This window comes from Nerophis ophidion, linkage group LG10 (genome assembly GCF_033978795.1).
Source record: "Nerophis ophidion isolate RoL-2023_Sa linkage group LG10, RoL_Noph_v1.0, whole genome shotgun sequence".
Classification (NCBI taxonomy): domain Eukaryota; kingdom Metazoa; phylum Chordata; class Actinopteri; order Syngnathiformes; family Syngnathidae; genus Nerophis; species Nerophis ophidion.
The window spans coordinates 26515880-26532914 of NC_084620.1; the positions used below are offsets into that span (position 1 = coordinate 26515880).

Below are 17035 nucleotides of genomic sequence, written 5' to 3' on the forward strand. Positions count from 1 at the left end.
AAAGTATTTGGCCACCCATCCAAATGATCAGAATCAGGTGTCCTTGTCACAACCAGGGTGCATTCCAATGCATTCTCATCTTTACGCTCTGCTTGCTGCACCTCGGGCCGCGCCCAAGGCTGCGTCACGCCCACATGCCGGCAAGGCTGTGGCCGATCAGCAATCAGCGCACCTGGGTCCTGATGAGAGGGAGCTGTATAAAGGACCAGTGGACCCAAGGATCCATGTGGCAACTTAGTTTACCTCTTTGGATACCGTAAGCCATATGCTCTCTCTTTGCGTTTTTCCCTCCGTGTTCTGACGTTCTTGTTGTTCTCCCGCAGTGCCTTCCTGAGTCTTCCCCTTTGTTATCTCCCGTTGTTTCCCCCGTGGTTTTTGGACAGCCTTCCTCGATCATCACGTAATATTTGTGCCAACATTATGGCAGACATCATGTCAGAATGACGCTATATGCACAATTCATCATGGGAAATGTGGTCTTTTTCTGGTAAAACCCGACCGCTTTGGTCCACTGGCGCCACCAAAATTAACCAAAACTTAAAGATCTTAAGTAGGGCTCTAAAAAGAAAATCTTATTTTTAAAATATAACATTTAACAACTGTGCTATCCAGTTGTTATTTTGGTTACTTACACTTTAATGTCTCATTTGCAAGTACAAACCCCGTTTCCATATGAGTTGGGAAATTGTGTTGGATGTAAATATAAACGTAATACAATGATTTGCAAATCCTTTTCAACCCATATTCAGTTGAATGTAATACAAAGACAACATATTTGATGTTCAAACTCATAAACTTAATTTTTTTTTGCAAATAATAATTAACTTAGAATTTCATGGCTGCAATACGTGCCAAAGTAGTTGGGAAAGGGCATGTTCACCACTGTGTTTCATCACCTTTTCTTTTAACAACACTCAATAAACCTTTGGGAACTAAGGAGACACATTTTTGAAGCTTTTCAGGTGGAATTCTTTGCCATTCTTGTTTTATGTAGAGCTTAAGTTGTTCAACAGTCCGGGGTCTCCGTTGTGCTGAAATAAGCAAGGGCGTCCATGATAACGTTGCTTGGATGGCAACATATGTAGCTCCAAAACCTGTATGTACCTTTCAGCAATAATGGTGCCTTCACAGATGTGTAAGTTACCCATGCCTTGGGCACTAATACACCCCCATACCATCACAGATGCTGGCTTTTTAACTCTGCACCCAGAACAGTCCTGATGGTTCTTTTCCTCTTTGGTCCGGAGGACACAACGTTCACCGTTTCCAAAAAACAATTTGAAATATGGTCTCGTCAGACCATAGACCACTTTTCCACTTTGCATCAGTCCATCTTAGCTGAGCTCGGGCCCAGCCAAGCTGGCGGCGTCATTGATACATGGCTTTGGCTTTACATAGTAGTTTTAACTTGCACTTACAGATGTAGCAACAAACTGTAGTTACTAACAGAGGTTTTATGAAGTGTTCCTGAGCCCATGTGGTGATGTCCTTTACACACAGATGTCACTTTTTGATGCAGTACCGCCTGAGGGAACGAAGGTCCGTTATATCATCTCTTACGGGCAGTGATTTCTCCAGATTCTCTGAACCTTTTGATGGTATTACGGAGTGTAGATGTTGAAATTCCTAAATTTCTTGCAATAGCCAGTTGAGAAATGTTGTTCTTAAACTGTTTGACGATTTGCTCACGCATTTGTTCACAAAGTGGTGACGTTTCCCAATCCTTGTTTGTGAATGACTTAGCATTTCACGGGAGCTGCTTTTATACCCAATCATGGCACCCACCTGTTCCCAATTAGCCTGCACACCTGTGGGAAGTTCCAAATAAGTGTTTGATGAGAATTCCTCATATTTATCAGTATTTATTGCCACCTTTCCCAACTTCTTTGTCACGTGTTGCTGGCATCAAATTCTAAAGTTAATGATTATTTGAAAAAAAAAGAAAAAAAAAAGTGTTTATCAGTTTGAACATCAAATATGTTGTCTTTGTAGCATATTCAACTGAATATGGGTTGAAAAGGATTTGCAAATAATTGTATTCCGTTTATATTAATATCTAATACAATTTCCCAACTCATGGAAACGGGGTTTGTACTTTACTGTACATTAGATGGAAGTAGTATATAGACTATTGTGTTGCCTTAACCAAGTTGAATGTGCCAGTCTTCTCTTTTGTTGATCCCTACAAAGTGTTTAAACTGGAAGTATTGTATTTATCTTACACCTACTGTTTGATTGTAACGTGTCTTAATTGTAGTTTTCATTACTAAATTTGGAGGTGTTGAAAATACCATCTGAAATTGCTAATGCTAATCAGCAGCATGTCTATGGAAAATCTAATGTAAATTAGCACCGCGCTACTGCATTTTGGAAAGGAAGCCTTACTTTACTTTTGATTTCCTTCTTGCTTTGTTGGCATGGGAAATTGTAACAATACCTGGAGGCAGTTCGTTCGAGTCCACTCTGAGTGCTTGACTGCTGTTTCCCGGGAAAATGCTTGAGCCAATGTAAAATAGTTCAAAAGGCATTTTATTAATATTTTGGAAAGTTTTTATTTTGTTATTAAAGTATTGTGTTTGTTTGAAATTTATCTCAAAAGATTTCTTTATTTTTTTTTGATTGACTGTTATTTTATTTTACTCCTTCCTGGCATGGCATATCGTCAGGCTTCCATAGTTTCCTCTATTTTCTGTGGCTCCTCCACTTCCTCCTCACTTCGGTGCTTGCGATGCTGAGGTGAGTTGTGTCCAAATTGGTGCCGTGCTGTGTGTTGTTTTCTAACAAAAACGAACGTTTTATTTTTGTATTTCTTGTTGTATGTTGTTTACTTTTTATACACCCTTAAGATAGCGAGTATTTTTGTGTTATTTTAACCACTATTTTGAGCGCTATAAGCATTTTGTTTGAGTGACAGTGTTGGCGTGATTTCTTTGAAGCGGTCTTCTTTCATGTCACGTGACCCTTACAAAGCCTGTGTCCTGTTGATAAAAAGTATGTTTTATATGTGTAGGAAGCATAGCGGTACAAGGAATCACAGAGAATAAGTTTGTGATTTTTACTTCATTTTTCAGGTATGTGTAATACTGTAAATGCATGTTCTCGTACTTTTATTTAACTCCTTCCCCACGCAGTTCTTTATTTTGGCTGCCATTCAGCAGTGTTTACTTTTTGCATCTTATATTGAGTCAATGCTGTATAACGATAGTGTGTATTTCTTAAAAATGTTAAAACTTTGACTTCGCTGCTTGCGATGCTAAGGAAACAGAGCAGTACAAGGAGTCACAGAGAATGAGTTTCTGTGAATTTTACTTCATTCACCTCCCAGGGGGTGATCAAGGGTAATGGGTCAAATGCAGAAAATAATTTCGCCACACCTAGTGTGTGTGTGACAACCATGGGTACTTTAACTTAACTTTATTTTCAGAATAAAACCTCCTGTCTTCTTCTTTTTAAGAAAGTGCATAAATGCAGTAATTAGTCATACCAAAGACTATAACAATGGGAACCACTACCTCCCTGCTTGACACTCAGCGTCAAGGGTTGGAATTGGGGGTTGAATCACCAAAATAATTCCCGAGCGTGTCAACCGCTGCTGCTCATTGCTCCCCTTACCTCCCAGGGGGCGGAACAAGAGGATGAGTCAAATGCAGAGGGTAATTTTCACCACACTAACAGCGGTACTTTAACTTTAACTTAAATTTTTAGTCCAGTAACATTATCATGTTATCAACTTCTTTATAGGCGTTTCCAGGGCATAATTAAGGTTATGCCCTAGAAAATCAGAGTATGACTACATTTACTTTGTTATCCCCTTATAAATATCCAACAGTTCCTAGAATTGTGCATTCCTATCTTTCAGCTTTGAAATATTTCCTTCCTTTCTCTTTAAGTTCCTGCAGTCCGACTCTATTGTTATTGGTGTAACCCCAGAGTATGTTAATATGCGCGCAAATATCCCATTCATAGTATATGTACTATATTGTCTGAATGGTAGACATGGTAATTGTACTATAATATATAATATAAATATTATAATATGATCTAAATCGGTGGTTCTCAAATGGGGGTACGCGTACCCCTGCGGGTACTTGAAGGTATGCCAAGGGGTACGTGAGATTTTTTATAAATATTCCAAAAAATGTAACAATTCAAAAATCCTTTATAGATATGTTTATTGAATAATATTTCAACAAAATATGAATGTAAGTTCATAAACTGTGAAAAGAAATGCAACAATGCAATATTCAATGTTGACAGCTGGATTTTTTGTGGACATGTTCCATAAATATTGATGTTAAAAATGTCATTTTTTGTGAAGAAATGTTTAGAATTAAGTTTGTGAATCCAGATGGATCTCTATTACAATCCCAAAAGAGGGCACTTTAAGTTGATGATTACTTCTATGTGTAGAAATCTTTATTTATAATTGAATCACTTTTTTATTTTTCAACAAGTTTTTAATTATTTTTATATCTTTTTTTCCCAAATAGTTCAAGAAAGACCACTACAAATGAGCAATATTTTGCACTGTTATACAATTTAATAAATCAGAAACTGATGACATAGTGCTGTATTTTACCTCTTTATCTCTTTTTTTTCAAACAAAAATGCTTTGCTCTGATTAGGGGGTACTTGAATTAAAAAAATGTTCACAAGGGGTACATCACTGAAAAAAGGTTGAGAACCACTGATATAAATAGTATTTACTTTACTAATATTAATGTTGTGAGATATTTTGGACAAGCGGTAGAAAATGGATGGATCGAGTAATAGTCAAGTAAAAATAAAGCGTTAGAGTGTGTCCTGTTAATGTTAAAATAGCTCTTTTAAATTGCAATATAATGACAAACTGCTTTTGACCAGCGACCTGATTGGTCAGTCAGAGGCAATGTGAACTGTGTGCAATGTGATTTGCTCTGAGGAATTGGGAGTCATTACCTGATTGTCAAAAGGTGTGTATGATTAGAGAGAGGGAAGCTTTGCCAACCGCCATTAAACAAAAGGACTTGTCCAGGTTGTACACCACCTTCAGTCCAAATGCAGCTGAAATAGGCTCGAGCAACACCAAAAAAGGGACAAGCGGTAGAAGATGGATGGATAGATGGCATTAAACAAAATAAAGACAAGAAGAAGAAGAGAGGGAAGCATTTGTTTTTGTAAAGGACTTTTTTAAGGAGAAACACGTTTGTTCGGCGGGACGCCGCGAACAACAATGATGTGCTGGCAATAGACTTGTGCTAACTGACTGAGGGGGGGTCTTAAATGGTGACATTGTTGTGTGTGGACACGGACAAGGTTAGGTGGGACTTACCCTGGATAACCTTCGTGTAGAAGTGGCCTGAAGCTAACCAGCTGTCACTCAAACATGCCGGGCGAGGCTATTCAGCTAATGAGTGACTTTTTTCGTACACCATCTAGTGGCGATGTTAACACGCCATGTCGGGCTGGACTTAGGCCATTTGGAAAGTGTTCGGGCCACATTGCAGGACTTTGAGGCCGCGTCGCCAACCGGACTGCATCGGCCACAGCTGCGTCGATGCCACAAACCGTATGCCGAGGGTGGGTGAGTGAGCCGTCCCACGAGTTGTGTGGACACCATCACTGTTTTGACCGCTGCTGTTTACCCGGCACGGAGCTTGGCCGTGTTCCAAGTAAAAGTATTAATGAACTATTAATGCATCGACCTATGCTATTGTGCTGGATTTTTCAGTTAGGTAATTATTTTATATGGGGGCCCCCGTTTGTGACAAGTGTATATGAAATGTTTTGCTGCCAAGTATGAATGCTATGTTTACTGTAACTATCAGGTGTGTGCTATTAAGATTGTCTGCTAATATAATCCTGCGGTGCTATTGAGAATGTGCATATCATGAATTGTTTGTGAATGCATTGCCTTTCTGCTGCTGACCAGTGTGATTTATTAAATTAGAACTTTTTGCAACGTCACTTATCCCCCTTTATCCTGTTACTGTAGTTGTTTGAGTGTGGCGCGGTTGGGAGAGTGGCGGTGCCAGCAACCTGAGGGTTACTGGTTCGATCCCCACCTTCTATCAATTTTGTCACGTCCGTTGTGTCCTTGAGCAAGACACTTCACCCTTGTTCCTGATGGGTCGTGGTTAGGGCCTTGCAAGGCAGCTTCCGCCATCAGTGTGTGAATGTGTGTGTGAATGAGGAAATAGTGTCAAAGCGCTATGAGTACCTTGAAGGTAGAAAAGTGCTATAAAAGTATAACCCATTTACTTTACATACATTTGTCGAGTGAACAGTCAATGGCAATATTTCCCCCCCCAAAAAAGAAAATTTAATTAAGAAAATAAAACAAAATCAAATTAAACCCATCTCAAAAGGGTAATGGAAAGAAGTATAAACTTTTTGAATCCCCCTTTTTTACATGTTTACTTAAACTAATATCCAGTTTCCTCTGAACCACATTTTATCACATTTATCTGGAGCCTTCCATTCATCCATCCATTTCCTACCGCTTGTCCCTTTCGGGATCGCGGGGTGTCGCTGGAGACTCTCAGCTGCATTCGGGCGGAAGGCAGGGTACATCCTGGACAAGTCTCCACCTCTCCAGTTATCTGGATCCACAACTCAATTTGCCCAGAACAATGTGCTTACAATTCTCAATATATCATCATAGATAAGTCATATGAGTCATTCATTCTCTTATTCAAAATAAGCCTAGTGCACCAATACTACAAGTTTTATAGAACAACCTTTCTACTTAAGTACAATTTGTCTTGTCCAAATAGTCACCCACTCTGTAGACTTACTGTTAATACATGTAGTCAGCTATTTGGTACATCACTTAGACTTAGACTTCCTTTTTATTGTCATTCAAATTTGAAAAAAAATTCGTTAAATTAGCTCTTGGAAGTGCAGGATAAAAAAAAAGCAATAAGGTGCAGATATAAATAGATTACTGTACAGATAAATACATTGCACTTTTTCACATGTGTCCATGTTTATGGATGTATGTTATATTGTCTTTTTTATTCCAGCGAGTTAGGCTAATGATCACATAGTGTAAGTAAAATAATTTGGGGTCCGTTCATAAATGTTAACAGGCGTTACATTGGCTATACCTTTTCGGATACATAGCAGATTTGCACTGCAGAATACCCAATGACCACTCACTACTTCTAAGTAGTATAAGCAACATCTGTAATTGTTTGTGATAAGTCAATCACTGTGTACATGGTGGCATCCATCCCGTCCATTTTCTACCATTTGTCCCTTTTGGGGTTGAGGCGGGTGCTGGAACCTATCCCAGCTGCACATGGGCGAATGCGGGATACACCCTGGACAAGTCGCCACCTCATCCCCTGGCCAATACAGATAGCCAGACAACATTCACATTCACACACTAGGGGCAATTTAGTTAACCTGACTCTCGCCAGATCCTTGTAGTTTGCTGAGCTCCACACACGGATCTGAGACTTCTCAATATGAGATGTATTTCAGAAGTAGGGGCCTTGTAAAAAAAAAATCATTGTATGTGATTGGATAAACCACTTGTCCTTTATCTTGAATGACGTGAACTTCAACCACTCACATCAAAATCTACACGTGACTCTGGGAAATCCAAAACAGAACAGTCGACATATTGGATAATGACAAAGCTTAATGTTAGAGAACTTTTACTGAAACAACGCAGCAATGTTTGACAAAACAGTTGCAATAGCCGCCATTGTTTGAATCAAAGTTGCTTCGGCGCTACGTCACATTTATGGAATCCCGCCCGGCGATCCTGATTGTTTCATTATTTTTTTGTTATCTTGAATGAGTTTGCATTGCCCTCGATCCCAGATCCTTGTGTGGAGCTCAGCGGACTACAAGGATCTGGCGAGAGTCAGATTACAATTTAGTGTTGCTAATCAATTTAACTACTAAAATTGCTAGGTGAAAGGCCATATTCCATACCAAGTATTGGTAAAGGGGCATTACTTTGTGTATTATCAAACATGATTTTAAACAATTATGGTGTGAATTTCTTTAAATCCCTAACACTAATATTTGTGTGAAGACCAACTCAAGACACTTTAAGAAATTAGAAACTCTCATAATTGGACTTTTTGGCCTTGCAGGCATACTGATACTCACCCAGTTTCTGCACTGAAAAGCATATCTAGAATAGCCTAAGACAGTGGTTCTCAAATGGGGGTACTTGAAGGTATGCCAAGGGGTACATGAGATTTTTTTTAAATATTCAAAATATAGCAACAATTCAAAAATCCTTTATAAATATATTTATTGAATAATAATTCAACAAAATATGGATGTAAATTCATAAACTGTGAAAAAAATACATCCATTTTTTTTTTTCTGCCGCTTATTCCCGTTCGGGGTCGCGGGGGGCGCTGGCGCCTATCTCAGCTACAATCGGGCGGAAGGCGGGGTACACCCTGGACAAGTTGCCACCTCATCGCAGGGCCAACACAGATAGACAGACAACATTCACACTTTTTTGTGGACATGTTCCATAAATATTGATGTTAAAGATTTCTTTTTTTGTGAAGAAATGTTTAGAATTAAGTTCATGAATCCAGATGGATCTCTATTACAATCCCCAAAGAGGGCACTTTAAGTTGATGATTACTTCTATGTGTAGAAATCTTTATTTATAATTGAATCACTTGTTTATTTTTCCAAAAGTTTTTAGTTATTTTTATATCTTTTTTTCCAAATAGTTCAAGAAAGACCACTACAAATGAGAAATATTTTGCACTGTTATATAATTTAATAAATCAGAAACTGATGACATAGTGGTGTATTTTACTTCTTTATCTCTTTTTTTTCAACCAACAATGCTTTGCTCTCATTAGGGGGTACTTGAATTAAAAAGATGTTCACTGGGGGTACATCACTGAAAAAAGGTTGAGAACACTGGCCTAAGAAATACAGAATATATTTTTTCTCATTCATATAACATGCCTAAATGATCTGTCATTTCCTTTGGGAAGGACATATATTTGCCTTTACCCTGATACCTAACCTATAACCCAAACCCAATTTTTTCCAGTGATGATTCTACGCAGAGATGTATTGCTTGTAAACGTCTGTTAAGGTAATTCGTTAAAGCATCATGCTTAATCCGCGAGCACCATGATGTTGGAAGCAGCAGTGCATGAAATCATCATACATTTGGTTGCAAATGGATAGTCATGAGAGATTGGTTGGAGGAATCGGGACACACATTAATCAGTCTCACAAGTAGATCAAAACAAAATTCGACATTGTGTTTTGGGACATCTATAGTATCAATGCTTCCTCTCACAAAACTTACACATTTTTAAATGCTTTTGTACAGTTACTGATTAGGAACATGCTTTTGTAGGATGAGCAGCATATCTTAGTATGTGCTTTGCAACCCTGTAAATTGTGCACAAATCTTCACCGCCTATGCCAAAGCTTATTCTGTTGTTGCTGTTGACGCCCCTAGGTGCTGACAATCAGCCTGATTGTATTGTGATGATGTTGGGAGGCATTGCCATCATTGGAAATTTGAGGCTTGTCATCCTGTAAGGCAATCACAAATCTCCACAGTCTGGGATCCCACAGCAGGGTGTGAACTGCCGCAGGAGGAGGTGGCACCAGTCTGTTGTGCTGCTGGTACTACTGCAGTGAACAATGCCACCATGTTGGCTTACTTGCAACGTTTCCTGGTTGGAATGGAAGACTGTCCCACGTCGGTGTGTGGTCAACCTCTGGAGGAGGAATTGCCAAGCTTTTGTGCTATTGCTAAAGTGAAGAATACAATCACATTAGCTGACTTGCAACAACTCCGGGCTGGAGTTAAATGCCATCCATTAGTGTGAGACAGGCCTGAGGAGGAGGTGCCATTTTGTTGTGCCTTTGTTAGTGGAATGAACATTTTAACCATGTTAGCTCATCTAATCTCATCAATCCTTCTAGTCAAAGTAAAAGGCTACAACACGGCATTGTGTGACCAACCGGAGGACGATGTGCCAGACTAGTGTGCTGTCGCAGTGAGCAATAACGCTCTGTTAGCTAATCTGCAATGCCTCTTGGTTAAAGATTTCAAAGCAATAGTGTAGGCCCAAACTGAGGGAAAATTAATTGCAAGGCCACTTGAGTTGCTACACGTCCTGGCTGAAGTGGGAAGTCATCCCACAATTGTTTGACACCAACTTCTAGAAGAGAATCCAGTTTGTTGTGCTAATGGTAGTAGAGTAAACAATGCAAGATGTTGTGTATTAACAGTCCTAGTTTTGTCCCTGCTGAGTTCTCCCGTCCAAAGGCAAAACCCAGTAACTCAATTTAGGTCAAAACTGAGCTGATAATAATTTTGGAGTTCCTAGGTGGTATGCTTTACATTAGTGTATGCGATATTGTAATTTGTTCCGTAAGTAAGCTGTTACGCGCATGGCAGGACCTAGCAACTACCACATAATCGCGTAGATACAACAAAAAAACCTAGTATCTCAAGGGACCAATCAGAGCTTCTTTGTCAGTCGCCTTATTGTCTTTAATGAGACATTTGCACGAATGGGGGCCGACGGTCAACCTGATTATGTGATATTATGGAAGATTGGCCCAGGACGTTGCAAGCACCTTCATTAAATGTATTGATCTTGATTCTTCCCCTTGCATACTCTTTTGGGCAGATAACTGTGGAGGTCAAAATAAAAACTGGACGCTGTACATTGCTCTTGCCCAATGTGCAAACGCAGAACGGGGCCAGCCCGAGATTGTGATAAAATATCTGGAGAAAGGGCACACGTTCACGAGAGCAGATTCAATACATGGCTCAATCGGCAAGAAAATGAAAGCTCAAGAAAACATCCATACGTTTGATGACTTTGTAAATCTTTGTAAGACAGCATCAAGATAGATTGGTTTTCCTTTGTTTTCTCAAATTCAGCTAGCTCCTGCTCTTGATGTCACTTCCTGTATGATACAGAGTTGTTGTTGACTTTGACTGTAGTAAAGGTGAAGCTACATAGCAACCAACGTTCCGTGTCCTTTTTATTATTGGTGTAATGCCCAACCATATATATGGGTATATAACAATTGGCGACGAGGATGGGACCATATTAAATAAAAAAAAAAAAGACTGACAATTATTGAAGCAGAGGAATATATTGGGGACAATTTTTGAACATTGCTGCACTGATTGGACAAATTGGACCTTTTGAGGAGGACACAGAACAGTGGAGTTCATACACAGAGAGGTTTGAGTATTTTGTACTGGCTAACAAAATTAAAGATGATGTTTTGGTGCCAACATTTTTGAGTGTTATAGGAGGTAAAACATTCACCCTATTGTGTAGTCTACTCCAGCCTGACAAGCCAGGAGACAAATCGTATAAGGAAATAGTGACAATATTGGGGGATCACTAATCTCCTAAACTACTGATAATTGCAGAGATTCAGATTCCATAAAAGGAACCAAGAGGAGGGTGAATCAGTCTCTCAGTTCATAGCTGTATTGAAACGGTTGTCCGAACATTGTGAATTTGGACTTTCACTCAATGACACCATGCGTGACAGACTGGTGTGTGGTCTACGCAGTGAGGCCATCCAGAAACGACTGCATACGGAGGCCGATCTAACCTTTGAAAATAATTTTCGAATAAGTACATCAATGGAGATGGCTGCCCATTAAGCACAGCAGTTAAGTGCCTCAGTTCAAGTTAATAAAATGTCTTTGGAGCCACAAAACAACGCGACAGCTGGCAATCCATGCTACCGCTGTGGGAGGCCGGGACATCAGTCATCAGAGTGTTGGTTTAAGGACTTGGACTGTAGAAACTGCGGGAAGAAAGGACTCATCGAACGTGCCTGTAAAGCGAAAGAGGCTCAGACGAGCAAACAGCACACTGAGACCAAGAAAAGAGGTTTCCAACGGAACGTTGGTTCCTCTGTAGCTTCACCTTTACTACTGTCAAAGTCAACAACAACTCTGTATCATACAGGAAGTGACATCAAGAGCAGGAGGGATGACTGTAACTCAGCAGGGACAAAACTAGGACTGTTAATACACAACACAACCATGTTAGCTAATCTATGAAGCCTTCTGGCCGAAGTTAAATGCTATCCCACAGCGGTGTGTGACCAACATTAGCAGGATGTGCCAGGCTAGTGTGCTGTTGCTGTTTGTGCGACCAATCTAACCATAATATCTGATTTGATTTGGAGTGGAAGGGGATGCCACAACAGTGTGTGGCCAACCTGTGTAGGAGGAATTGTTAGGCTTTTGTGCTGTTGCTAAAGTGAACAATACAACATTGGCTGACTTGAGACAAATCCTGGCTGAAGGTAAATTCTATCTCACAACAGTGTGAGACCAGCCTGAGGAGGGGGAGGAGTTGGTTGGTTCTGCTGACTTAGGTTCTTGCTATTTTGGTCTTATTTCTTATGTCATCTGTTGTTCAACGAAGACAAATTCGGAAGTCCAAAATTATTCTGATTACAATTCTAATAATGGCAAGAGTGAACAATGCAATTATTATAGTTAATTTCCGGAGCCTTCTGATTGCAGTTACAGCCTATCCCAAAGCAGTGTGTCGCCAACCCAAATGTGATATACCAGGCTAGTGTGTTGTTGTTAGAGTGAGCAATCTCAACATGCTAGCGAAAAAGTTTCATTCAGCAGTGTAGGCCAAAAATGAAGAAGAGTTCCAAGGCAAGTTGAGTTGCGACACACCATGAGACCAGCCTGAGGATGAGGATCCAGTTTGTTGTGATGATGGTACTAAACAATGCAATCATGTTAGCTAATCAACAAAGCCTTCTGGTTGATGCTAAAGGCTATCCCACAGCAGTGTGTGATCAACCTGAGAAGGATGTGCTTTTGTTGCTAGAGTGAGCAATGCCCCCATATTAGGTATTCTGCTGTAGGGCTGGAATGATTAATCGATTAACTTGATTAACTCGATTAGAACATTTTTGATTTACAGGGTGTACCCCGCCTTCCGCCCGATTGTAGCTGAGATAGGCGCCAGCGCCCCCCGCGACCCCGAACGGGAATAAGCGGCAGAAAATGGATGGAAGGATGGATTCTGTTGTTTCGATTAATTGTTTAATAAATCGAACTCAATTAATAAAATCCAGACTGCATTTTGCGCCTGCCACTTTAAATACTTGGACATGGTTTCCGTATGGCTGTAACAAGAGGTGCCGATCTACTTTTTTTGCCAGTGGGTGCTAGGATGGGCGGTAAACCTGACGCTACTTTTCTGAGCATTTGAGTTTTTGCTTGGTGAGAAAGAATTTGCCATCAATCCCACGTGGGTGCTTGGGCCCCAAATCACCCATGGGATCGGCGCCTATGGCCGTTTCAATAAAATGCAAATGTATGTTGGTTCTGTGATCTTTGTGGCAGCAAACAGCAGATTATTTTTACATTTTAATTTTTCATCATTGTTTAAAGGCCTACTGAAATGAGATTTTCTTATTTAAACGGGGATAGCAGGTCCATTCTATGTGTCATACTTGATCATTTCGCAATATTGCCATACTTTTGCTGAAAGGATTTAGTAGAGAACATCCACAAAAAGTTCGCAACTTTCGGTCGCTTACAGAAAAGCCCTGCCTCTACCGGAAGTCGCAGGCGATGACATCACATGTTGAGGGCTCCTCACATATTCACATTGTTTTTAATGGGAGCCTCCAACAAAGAGAGCTATTCGGACCGAGATAACGACAATTTCCCTATTAATTTGAGCGAGGATGAAAGATGCGTGTTTGAGAATATTGATAGCGACGGACTAGAAAAAAAGAAAAACGTGATTGCATTGGGACAGATTCAGATGTTTTTAGGGCACATTTACTAGAATAATTCTGGGAAATCCCTTATCTTTCTATTGTGTTGCTAGTGTTTTAGTGAGTTTAACAGTCTGAGGTGTGTGTCCACGGGTGTCTTGATGCCAATGTCTCAGGGAAGTCGACGGCAGCTTTATGGACGGCACAAGCTCAACTGATCTCCGGTAAGAACTGACTTTTTACCACAATTTTCTCACCGAAACCTGCTGGTTGACATTCGGTCGGGATGCATGTTCGCTTGACCGCGCTCTGATCCATAGTAAAGTTTCACCTACGGGAATTTTAAACAAGGAATCACCGTGTGTTTGTGTTGCTAAAGGCTACAGCTTCCCAACTCCATATTTCTATTTTGATCCTCCAATATTAATTGAACAAATTGCAAAAGATTCAGCAACACAGATGTCCAAAATACTGTGTAATTATGCCGTTAAAGCAGACTACTTTTAGCTGTGTGTGTGCACAGCGCTCATATTTCATAACAGCCTGTGACGTCACGCGTACACGTCATCATTACGCGACATTTTCAAGAAGAAACTCCCGGGAAATTTAAAATTGCAATTTAGTTAACTAAAAAGGCCGTAATGGCATGTGTTGCAATGTTAGTTTATACATCAATGATGAAATATTATCAGACTGCGTGGTGGGTAGTAGTGGGTTTCAGTAGGCCTTTAAAGAGCAGTTTTAAATGTGATGTGAATGTATGAAGTAATGGCAACTTAAAAATAATAAGAGGTGGATGCAGCAATGTGGAACATAAATGAGGGGGAGGAGTTGCTAGGTTGGTTGAGTTGAGACACCCCCTGGCTGAAACGGAAAGCTGTCCCACAACAGCGTGTGACCAGGTTGATGTGGCTGTGGGCTTCTTCCTTACGCTATTGAGACTGTTAAAAGATGGAATGGTAAAATTGCCAACATTTCTCTCTATTTTGTGTTGTCTGTTTCTTTTACAGCGTCCCGCTGCTATTTATTTCAGTGGTATTACATCAGAGTCTACCTTTTCTCCTCACTTGCCATGAGTGGACTCCCATAGATACCCTCTGACACACAACACTTTCCATACAGTAGGTAATTGATCGTATAATCACAGCTGGTCTCTGTGCAACAGTGATGTAAGGTATTATTATAGCTGTTTGTGTGTGATGGTTTCCAAATGACTCCAGGCCTTGCAGGTTAGGGCCATGCTGGTGATGAGCAAACACAGAGTACAGAATGATGTCAGTGTGCTGGCTAGGTTGCCAGCCCTCTGACATATCAGACGGCGAGGAATCTGTCAAGGCAACATCTCTCATGCACCGTGGAGTTGTCAGCGAGAGGGCGGGACTATGTGATGCACCTGGGGAAACCGCGGAGTTTCGAAGCCTGCCGGCGAAAATTGTGGTGCGAGCACGGGAAAAAGATAGAAGAAGCCCGTGACAGCGCAAACACATTTATTTGGCCCCTCACGTAGCACCCGCTGGAACTCGCCAATCAATAATTGAACAGACCAAGGATAATAGCGATGACACGCGCTCTGCTCGTTGAGCGCCATGATGGAAACATGTTTACTGGCAAAATAAATTGTGGCGGGTTGCTCACCTGTCTCCACGCTGAGGAATAAATGAAGAGTAATGTTGTTGAGGCATAAGCGTGCACGTTTGTAGTCTGTCACATAAACACATCTTTTTCTACTCCTTCCTTTCAGAAACTTCTAATGAAAATCACACGGGGTCGAAACCCATCTGCTATTCTACTTTATCTTAGGTTGTCTCAATTCAAGGGGCTGCATTTTAAAAAAAACATTGCAAAGGAAGTGCCATTACAAAGAAAACTACCCATATTTTTTTAGGTTTTACCCCATAAAAAATTTAAGCACTTAGGTTTTGCATTTTGTTCCTTCACTGTACCCAAAATGATTCAAACCGTGGTGTTAAAACTTATTATTTTGTGTGTTTGCATTGGATAAATGGGAGATGAGGCCACCCGTAAGGTGCTGGCAAGTGCTTCCTATAGCAAGCTTTTGGTGCACCTGCATGAAATGCTGATGTGGTTCATTTCTCCTTCCCTTAGGTCTTTCTTCTCTCTCTCTTCCCTGTGGCAATAGATCAGATTTCCTCTGGGGAAATCATTATTTGGCATCATTACCATTCCCAACACTTTTATCTACTACCCCTTGTTTTTTTGTTTTTTTTGACTCCATTGCCTGATTAAGTTTAGGGAGGGGAAAGGCAAAGCGGGGGAAGGATACCCTTTAATGCCAGCCCTCATAAATAAGTCTTGGAGTAGTCTTTTGATTGGGGAATTTAAGGGTTCCAGTTTGGCTGCTTTTTTAGCAGCTCAGGGCTATAATTACCGATACCAATATCGATACTCATCATTTTGCATTTTCTTGTTAACATTAAGGAATGGTTTTGATTTAAATTTGTTCATTGATTTTTATAAGTAAAACAGTGACAAAATATGTGAACAATTTAAATTAGGGATATCTCGATCCGATTTTGAGTACCAATTAGATCAGGGGTCGGGAACCTTTTTGGCTGAGAGAGCCATGAAAGCCAAACACTTTAAAATGTATTTCCGTTAGAGCCATATCATATTTTTCAACACTGAATACAATTAAATGTGTGCACTTTTTAAGTAAGAATGACAATTTTTAGAGTATAATAATTCTTTAATTATTTTTAATAACATTATTTCTTGAACAGGTGCGGAAGAAAATGGATGGATGGATTAAAAGGCATGAGAATGTTTTATATTTTGAACGTTATTTTTAACAATGTGATTACCAGAGGAATTATTCATTACTTATCGTGTTAAGCAATGTCAGCTAAGATTTATCTGAGAGCCAGATGCAGTCATCAAAAGCGCCATATCTGGCTCTAGAGCCATAGGTTTCCTACCCCTGAATTAGATACTTAGACAATAAATTGTACAACCTATAATGTTTTTTTTAGCAGATAACTATTGTAAAATAAACAAAACACATTTTAAAAAGCTTATATAACTACATTTTGAAGATGTTAGTATTGTTAATCAGATGATATGATAAATGCAACAATTGTATTTTTTTTTAAAAACAAAATACAGTGGTGAGTGCACAATAACTAAAAAAAGGCTAAATCATTTGGGTTTTGCTCTCAAAGCATTCCTGTATCCAGTGACCTAATTCCTAAATCCGTAATCAATCACAAAAAAGCATGTATTTTTAATCATTAATGTATATACTATACTTGAAATTGATAGTATTGGCAGACATACTACTAGCTGT

At 39.9% G+C, this 17035-nt stretch overlaps 1 long non-coding RNA gene across 4 annotated transcripts in view; it reads left to right on the forward strand.

The window, feature by feature from the left end:
• LOC133559878 (uncharacterized) overlaps positions 1-15401 on the forward strand; it is a 31917-nt gene extending 16516 nt beyond the window's left edge. For 2 of the 4 annotated variants that reach the window (XR_009808304.1, XR_009808303.1), the window contains exons 2-3: positions 14742-14856; positions 14952-15401. This is a non-coding gene — a long non-coding RNA (uncharacterized LOC133559878). Of the gene's footprint in view, positions 1-4957; positions 5564-14741; positions 14857-14951 lie in introns of those variants that run through there. The other 2 variants (XR_009808302.1, XR_009808301.1) reach the window with 2 other exon arrangements.
• The last annotated feature ends 1634 nt before the right edge of the window (positions 15402-17035 follow it).